The following is a 10,027-nucleotide window of genomic DNA, read 5'->3' as shown; positions in this document are numbered from 1 at the left end:
TCGAGAGAAAAAGAGGTATAGGCAGTGAGAGAGAGAGGGGGGGATAGTAAAAGAGACAGAGACACAGAGAGGGACATATAGACAGAGAGAAAGCAAGGGGTGCGGCATGTCACTTATTTTCCCTCTGTAACCACTTTCTCCGTCCGTCTCACGTGATTTTCTTTTTTGTCTATAGAGAGAAAAAGTGATAGAAGTAGTGAGACACACACACAACCAGAGAGAGAGAGAGAGGGGAGAGAGAGGGGGGAGATAGCGACATAGAGAGGGACATACAGACAGAGAGAAAGCAGAGGTCGGGCGGCGGCTTCAAAGGAATAAATGTAATGTATAAACTTGGAGACTGTTTAGAGGTGGATTGAGTGAAGATAGGCAGAATATTGTTTCACTCTGTAAAAAGTATTATGGCAAAATAGACAGTAAGTGGATTGCTAGAAATAGGAGCCAACAGACCACCAACTCCAACCCGCTACTCCGTTTTCGGAAAATAAGTGTACTCTTACCTGCGGAACGGTCAAATTTATTTCAATGACACGAAATACGTGGAAATCTAGAAACAGGAGCCAATACACCACCAACTCGGCTCCTGCCCCCAATCTGTTTTCGGAAAATAAGTGCATAGTTATCTAGGGAATAGTCAAATGACAGGAAAACTCAGAAATATTATCAATTCTATTTAGTGTTTTCAGCGGTCAACGTAGAAACAAACTTTGCCTACACACACACACACACATATATATACACATATATTTACATATATATATACATACATATATATATATATATATACATATATATTTATACACACACACACATACATATATATTTATACACACATATATACATACATATGTGTGTGTGTATTGAAGTATGTATGAATGTAATCCAAGGCGTAAGACACAGAGACAAGGACCATCAGCCTCCAATGGAAGTGGTGGGGATTACACTGAAATTTGCAATCAACAGGATGAAGGAAGAATTCATAGACACCTGTGCTGGAGAAGTGCTTCTATACTGAGGGTCCCGCAACCAAAGAGAGTTTTTAGGTTGCAATTGAGGTCAAGATAGAACAGGATCAGCATGCAACAGAGGCTGTGGATGCCACAGAATGCTGATGAGCAGAGAGCCATAGGAAAAGGCCAGTCTGGATATCAATGCAATGCAACTGCTCACTATAAAAAGGTGCTTATCATGTGACCTGCTAATATTTAGAGAGAACTCCCCAGAAAAAAACTATTTTTCTGATAAAATAAGAACATTTCTGGATTATAATTTGGTTTGATACTAAAATATCAGCTCTTGAGTCACATATGTAGCTTTGCATTTACAAAAAATATATTAAATTGTCATGGTCAAGTTCTATTTCTCCTGATACCAACAAGCTGACACACACATACACACACACACACACACACATGCACATCTATGTATGAATGTCTAGAAAGGATTATAATCCAAGCTGTGTTCTCATGAAGCACATCTGCATGTTCGCATTAATCAAATGTGTTTATACAGATGTGTTTTATTAGACAGAATTTGAAATTTCTGGGGAATTCTATTTGCAGAGTAATCACATATCAAAACAAAAGCCTTGAAAATTTGGTATATTTTTAATTCAATGTTACATATGTTACAAAGGTAAACATGTAGAAAAACATGTATACAATTGTCTGTCCAGAGATCCTATGCATGTTTTGTCTACATATAACTTTATAACTCCTATCTTGTATTGAGTGCAGAATGAATTAAAAATATACCAAATTTTCTAGTCTTCTGTTTTGGTATGTACAAATGTATGTATTTATGTAGGTGTGTTTGTATATATGGCATGGCTTGGCTTCACAAACGAAGATTAGGAAGGTAGTCCATGTTGTCTGCAGGCACGCTCATGACTGACAAGTCTGATGCGGGAAAGGCAGGTCCGTGAGCAGTGTCCACAGATGAAGGTAGCATCCGGTGTGGTGTCAGAGGCGGCTCGCACCTTCCTCCTGTGTCTCTTGTCTTTATGCACGTCTCTTCTGTGTTCTTCAAACTCGTTGACTGAGTTGAAGATCATGTGGCACCAAGCATCACGGTCTGCAGCCAGGTCTGTCCAGCATTGGTGGTCAAAATGACATGCGGTGAAAAACTTTTTGAGGTAGTCTTTGTAGCATTTCCTTGGGGGCGCATCTCTCACAGTAGCCAGTGGAGAGTTCATCAAACAGGGCAATCTTAGGAAAGCAATGGTTCTCCAATCTGGAGACATGCCCTATCCATCAGAGGTGGTACTTCAGTAGCATGGCTTCAATGCTGGGGATCTCAGCCTGCTCCAAAACTTTGTTTGTGACGAAGTCACTCCAGTGAATGTTGAAGATGGTGTAGAGACATCGCTGGTGGAAGCACTCGAGGAGATGGATGTGACTGTGGTAGGTGACCCAGGTCTCCGAGCTGTAGAGGAGGGTGGTGAGAACCATGGCCAAGTAGACGCTGATCCTTGTCTTGTTCTTCAGGTTATTATTGTGCCAAACACATCTGCACAATCTGCCAAAGGAGCTATTTGCCTTAGAGAGTCTATTGTCAATTTCCTTGTTGATCCTTGCATTGGATGAGATGATGCAACCCAGGTATGTGAACTGCTGTGTTGATTTCAGTTTGATGCTGCAGATAGTGATGTGGGGTGGGCAGTACAACTCTTGGGGTGCAGGCTGGTGAAGTACCTCAGTCTTCTTGAAGCTGACCTCCAGGCCAAACCACCACAAGGCATCCATAAAGCAGGACATGATGCACTGCAGAGCTCGCTCTGTGTGGGCGACAAGAGCAGCGTCATCCACAAAGAGAAGTTCTCAAATCAGCCTCTCCTGGGTCTTGGTGTGGGCTTGGAGGCGCCATAGATTGAAGAGGCTGCCATCAAGATGATACCTAACATACACCCCATCTCCATCCTCCAGATCTTCAGTTGTATACTTGAGCATCATGCTGAAGAAGATGCTGAAGAGAGTCGGTGCCAGGACACAACCCTGCTTCACTCTGTTGGAGATGGGGAAGGGCTCCGACAGGTCACCGTTGAGTCTGATCTGGCCACGCTGGTTCTCGTGCAGCTGGATCACCATCTGTAGAAACCTGGTGAGACAGCCAAGTCATTCAAGGATGAGCCATAATCCTGTCCTGCTCACTGTGTCAACTGCTTTTGTGAGGTCGACAAAAGTAGCACAGAGTCCCCTGTTTTGTTCTCAGCACTTCTCCTGAAGTTGGTGGAGGGCAAACACCATATCCATCATGCCTCTGTTGGCTCTGAAACCACACTGGCTCTTGGGGAGGTTTTCTTCAGCGATGGTTGGTATGAGCCTGTTGACCAGGATCCTGACAAGTACTTTGCCAGTGATGGAGATAGGGTGATTCCCCAGTAGTTGGAGCAGTCAGACTTTTCACCCTTGTTTTTGTACAGGGTTATGATAATGGCGTCGTGAAGATTCTGTGACAGCTTGCTCTGCTCCCAGCAGCAGACAAGAGAATCATGGAGCTTGTCATGGAGCGTAGGATCTCCATTCTTCTAGATTTCTGGTGGGATGCCATCAACTCCTGCTGCTTTGCGACTTTTGAGTTGTCCTATGGCTTCGAGGGCGGGTGGTTCGTTGAGCTCCTCCTTGAGTGGAAGTTGAGGAATGCGATGGATGGCAGTGTCCTGTACGGTATGGTTAGCACTGAAGAGGCTTTGGAAGTTCTCGGACCAGTGAGCGAGGATGGAAGTGTTATTGGAGAGGAGGTCCTGTCCATCTGAACTGTTCAGGGGACTCTGGACCTGGTGGGTGGGGCCATACACTGCTTTCAGAGCCTCATAGAAACTTCTATAGTCTCCAAGGTCAGCGCAAAGTTGGGTTCTCCATGCCAGGTGGTCCCACCATTTGTTCTGTATTTCTCTGAGTTTGTGCTGTAGGGTGCTGCATGCACGTCGAAAGGTAGCTTTCTTTACAGGACAGGTTGGTTGTGCGAGGTGGGCCTGATGAGCTGCCCTCTTCCTTGCTAGTAATTCCTGGATCTCCTTGTCATTATCATCGAACCAGTCCTTGTTTTACTTCTTTGTGTGCCCAAGAACTTCCTCAGATGTCTTAAGGATGGCTGATTTCAAGTTCTCCCACAAGATGTCTGGGGTGGTGTCATCAGTGCAAGGGGATTCTAGCTTTTGCTGCAGGTCTGCTTGGAACTTAACTTTCACTTCCTCCCGGCACAGGCTGCCGACATTGAGTTTCTTTACGGGGTTACCTTTCTTCTTGGGTTTGGGTTTGAGCTGCAGTTTGAGCTTGCAGCAGACAAGGTGATGGTCAGTGTGGAACTCTGCACTGGGCATCACTCTTGTGTGTAGAACGTCTTTCAGGTCCCACTGGCACACAAGCACATAATCAAGTAGATGCCAATGTTTGGACTGAGGATGCATCCAAGTTGTTTTCAGACGGTCTTTCTGTTGGAAGATTGTGTTGGTAATAGCAAGTTGGTGCTTTGTGCAGAACTCAAGTAGGAGGCGCCCATTGTCATTACAGCTACTAATGCTGTGTCTTCCAAGGACTCCTTTCCAAGCCTCGGAGTTCATCCCAACACTTGCGTTGAAGTCACCAAGGATCAGGACCTTGTCCTTTGCAGGGAAACGTTACCAACGGGCCACTCAGACTGCATCATATCCATGCACCTACCACTGGAGAGCAAACAACATCTCATGCTCTTCAGTGTTTATGCTCCAACTCTAATGGACAAAGTCAGCTTCTATTCTGATCTGCGCAGACTCTTGAACAACACTCCTGCAAACGACAAGGTCCTGATCCTATATAAGTGTGGATATGTGTATGTATAAAATGAATGTTAATCAGAATTTCTGAGTCTCAGTTGTTCAATTAGTGTGAAAATGATTGAGTATTCCATAGATACATGAACCCTTACCATAACTGGGAGCAAGACTCAGTGAGAGTCATAAGTAGTGGAGTATGACTCAGAGTCTGAAAGATTGAAAGAAGAAATTTCAGATACTGAAACAAAACCTTGAATCGAGAGGTGTTAGGGTTAGGGAAGACTAAGAAGATAGGATCCTACTGAGAGAAATGGCCAAGCTTCATACAAAGAAAAAGAGTAGGAAGGATGTAGAAGAGGTGTAAAGGGGGTGGCAGGCTGGCTGTGGTCATCATTATCATAGTTGTTGTTCCAGTGTTAGCTTTTCTAGGTTTGCATGGGTCAAATGAAATCTAGATTTTAATTCAAAAACAAGAGGGGAAAGTATTAAAAGAGACTGTAACTCTATATTGTGGCACAGAGATAACTCTTTGTTACGATTCTGAGCTTTGAAGGATGATGCTGATCACCACAGCTTTTAACAAAACCTAAATGTCGGTTGTCATTGAAACCGAAAATAGTAAAAAAGATGGTGTGAAATAGAAATAAATGAAAAATAAGAAAAATAGACAATCAAAAAACAATAAAAATAAACAATGTCTGTGTGAGTATGCGTGGAGGGGGGGGCAGGGAGTTTAGAATTTCCTTTGTAACCATTTGATTTTGGGCTGTAACATGTGTGTAACCATGGAGCAAATGTCTTCTAACATAGCTTTTGGTTGACCAATATCTTGGGAGTGAAATTTAGTAGATGGAAACTGGATAGAAGCTTGTAGTGTGTGGGTGTGTGAATGTATGTACCTCTCTCTCTCTCTCTTTCTATACATCATCGTTTTTCAATGCATGTATGCGTTAGAAGGAATTCATTGAAGCAAATTGTATGTGGCCAGATGCCTTTCCTGTGACCAACCCTTTCTTGATACAAAGCAACACAATACCTCTCCATGCTTGGACAGGTTTCATTGGACTTTGAAAATGAACAACACTACATATATTAGACACTGACACCTATTTGCAACTACCAGGTGACGTCAAGACAAAGGTGTACACACACACACACACACACACACACACACATTGGCACAAGTGTAGTTGTGTGGTAAGAGGTTTTCTACCTAACCACATGTTTATGGGTTCAGTCCTCACTGACTAACAACCTGAGGTTCACAACCCTCTGTTTAACCCTGCTTTCTTTGTGTCTTCCACATTTTAAAAGGATGTTAACTGATGAATGACATGGTTTATGTTCTCCATCCTTCAGTGATGTCATTTCTAGACACAGTTAGGATATATTCTCAGTCTTACTGCCTGGGTTTAAATATAATACATAACTAAAACAGTGAAACTCATTGCATATATTGAGCCTAAAAATCTATAATGACATTCCATGGTGACCTCCCTCCCATATCTGTCTGTCTGTTCATCCATCCAGCCAGCTGTCCAGCTGTTCGTCTGTCTGTCTATGTATATAAGATATCACCAGAATAGTGTTTCTCCTCATGGTGGCTCCATGTATAATACTGACAAAGCCCCAGCTAAATGTATGGCGTTCCCTATGTGGAGTTCTTCATAAGGGCCAGATCTGTTTATTAGTTTGGTTTGGAAGAAGAAGTAGAACTCACAACCTCTGTAAGTTTTCAAACCTGGAAAGATCGTTATTGTTAATTTTTGCATTTAAAGTGTTGCAAGAAAACAACTAAAGGACTGTCCTGTGCAGGTTGGTCCCATGTGATTCCAGAGGATTAATTGATGAAGAAGAATGGCAATGGGGTCAAGCATAAGGCCTGGTCAGTCCTCTACAAGTACAACCCATAGATACAGGATTGTGTTGCCATTATGCACAACTTTGACAACATCTGAAGCAGCTTGACCAATGGTCAAAATTTAATTAGCAACGCATTTCATTCTCCTTCCATGCAAATTTTATCTTTCTCCAATCTTTTTTTTTCCCTTGGAATCTTCCACTCCTTATCTCAGCCTGTTTTCCCCAACAAACATTAGCCTGCAGAAGTTCAGATCCATAGCAGTAAATCTGGCAGAATTGGTAGAACATCAGATTAAATGCTTGTAATTTGTGCAGGCTCTTTGCATACCAAGATCAATTTTGACATTGATCCTTTCGGGGAAAGTAAATAAACAGCAGCCCAAAGCAATGAAACAGGGACTGGTGGGATCATTTGAGGGTCGCATAGCATGCCTTGTGGTATTCATTCCATCTGTTTTTATTCTAAGATTCACTCTAGATCATTATTACAGTAATAACTTTGTCATGGGTGAACTAAAAAAAAAATCCTCCGAAAGTCCCCAAATTCAAAAGAATTTACGTCCTCATTGGTTAGGAACAGTCTAGGGTCACAAAGGGCTAAATAAATAAAGATGATGACGATGATGTTGGTGATGTTGATAAGGAAGTGGTGAAAATTAAAACCCGTCGGGGCCTCTTTTTTCAGTCAGAACGTCCAGCGGTTAGGCTTTGCTCTGCAAGGCCATTAGCGGTGGTGGTTTTCGACCGTTTCTGTCCAATTCATCGTCTTCGACATTAGGAGTTACTACATAGCTGCTCGACCTGCTAGAAATAGTAGCTAAATCTCTCACAGCCTCTTAAAAAGAAAACACATTAAATAATGTGGTCCAACCTTTGGAATTGGCAAGGGGGAAATTTCGCTGATGTTTCTAGCAAATCACTTGACCGTGTGGAGGCTCGCTGTTGTTAGTGACCAACACTATCGAATGATGAAACAGCTGAAGTAAAAAGAAATGTATTAAAATAGTATGGTTATACATTGTTTAACCCTAGGTCAGTCCAGCCAACAGCATTATGAAGAAAGGCGTTCCAACCATAGCAATCTCATCCAATGTGTTTATGTTGTATACAGTAGGATACGAGTCACCAAAATTTTTTCCCCGACGGGTCAGATAGAGAACGACGTGCGCGGGTCGCATAGTTTGTTTGCTACAACACAGGGAATACACAAAAAATAAGGACAACAAACATATTTATTTACCAAAAAAAAAAAAGCTATCAAAGAAGGCGACGTTAGCAATAATTATATCTCACCCAGTGCGCACATATCCGAATCTCACAAACTAAGCATCAAAAAACGTTAGAGAGATTTGTGAAACAGGTGTTTAGCTTTTAAGATATCATCAATATTTGCTTTGGAATTGCTGCATCCAACCAAGAGAATTGCTTTCAAATGTTCATCAGTCAACCTTGTGCTGCCTTCACATCAGTTTTTGAAAAAGGTATAAGTTTCCAGAGCGGCGGCTGACCGGATGAACTGACCTCGAGGGCCGTAGTTTGGTAACCCCTGCAGTAGGATATCATCTAGAAGGAGAATTGGCTGTTATATCTACCAGATTAAGGGATCACAAACACCCTAACAGGTGTCCAGTTGTGTAGTTCAACAAAGGTAGAAGATTTGGGGAAGTTGAGGGGTTGTGGCGGTCATGCACTTTTGGGGCAAGTTTTCGGTGAATGCGTGGAAAAATTGGTCTCATTTTACCTAGAGAACCTAAAAGAAAACCAACAAAGATGAACTTCCTTCTCATACTTGAAAGTTTAAAAAAATTAAACATAAGTTGGACTCAACAAAAGATAAAAATAGAGAAAATGAAAATAAGTTTGTGAGAAATAAATGTTAATAATTATTTATTTAAACGAATGTACTTTAAAGAAGCCACAGCTACACAAGAGGTTTTGTTGTGAAAACTTAGGGTTTAGCCATCCAAAACTGGAAAACAGGTTGTGGAATTAGTTTAATAGTAATTTACAGAGGTGAAGAAAAGAACACACACGCACACACGTGTGTGTGTGTGTGACAGACAACCTAGTTTTATTATTCCAGAATACAATCACCTAGTTTTCGTTCCAGCGAGGAAACGCACGCACACGCACAAGTTAAGAATCACACGCTAATACATTCTATACATAGTATATATATATATATATATATGTGTGTGTGTGTGTGTGTGTGTGTGTGTGTACTCATTTTATTCAAAGTATTTACTTTTATTTTACATACTTGATACGCAAAACGCACGCTTAACTAAGGTACACATACATACGCACACTCTTTCACATACACATACACACACCATAAATTTCACACAAATACGCGCGCGTGCGCAGCGAACAACGTAAAAGTACATTTGGCTTCGGCGCTCCCCCCACCACTGCTGGCCCAGTAACTGGCATTTAATAACAGTTTTTCCCTCACGCTTTCACACTCACCATACTCCCCCTCTGTTTACTCCTCATTCTGCCTTCTCCTCTATTCTCAAATGCCTCTAAACACCATCACCACCACCACCACTACCACGATTTCTCCGCCTCTCTTTCTCTTTTCCTCCCACTCTCTCATACTGATACACGCAACTAGACAAAATTAGTGCGCGCGTGTCTATCCATCTCTCTCTCTCTCTCTCTCTCTCTCTCTATCTATCTATCTGTCTGTCTGTCCCTCTGTCTGTCTGTCTACCATTCTATCTATTTATCAGTCTATCTCTCTCTCTCTCTCTCTCTCTTCTCTCTCTCACTCTCTCACTCTCGTTATCTATCTATCTGTCTGTCTGTCTGTCTACCTTTCTATCTATTTATCAGTCTATCTATCTCTCTCTCTCTCACTCTCGCTATCTATCTACCTGTCTGTCTGTCTGTCTATAGAGAGAGAGAGAGAGACTGACAGATAGAAATAGAAACAGTAAGATTAACATTCGTGGCGGTGGTAATTGTTGATAATTTTGTTATGGTGGTAGTTGTTGAATACGAAATGGTTGTGATAGTGGCGATGGTGAAGTCGTGTCAGTAGTGCTGGTGGTTTTGGTGTTGGTTGTGGTAGAAGTGGTTGTTGTGTTAGTGGTGGTGCTGGTGGTAGCGGTGTTCATGACAATAGTGAAACATGCACAAAACAAAATCGATATTTTTTTCATTTTATTTTCTCCATAATTTGAAGAAATCTACGGGTTTTTTGTGGAACTGACTGGGCTTGGTTAGAGTTTTGGTAAAGTTCCTGTTGATTTGATGGAGGACTGTAACCTCTTGGTAGAGAGTAGGAATAAATGCAGGGGTCAGGTGGATTGATGGATAGATAGATAGATAGATAGATAGATAGATAGATAGATAGAGAGAGAGAGAGAGAGAGAGTGGGGGGGAGAGAGTGTAGTTATCGTCATG

Source organism: Octopus sinensis, linkage group LG18, assembly GCF_006345805.1.
Source record: "Octopus sinensis linkage group LG18, ASM634580v1, whole genome shotgun sequence".
In the NCBI taxonomy this organism is placed as follows: Eukaryota; Metazoa; Mollusca; class Cephalopoda; order Octopoda; family Octopodidae; genus Octopus; species Octopus sinensis.
Note: the sequence above shows the minus strand (reverse complement) of the source record.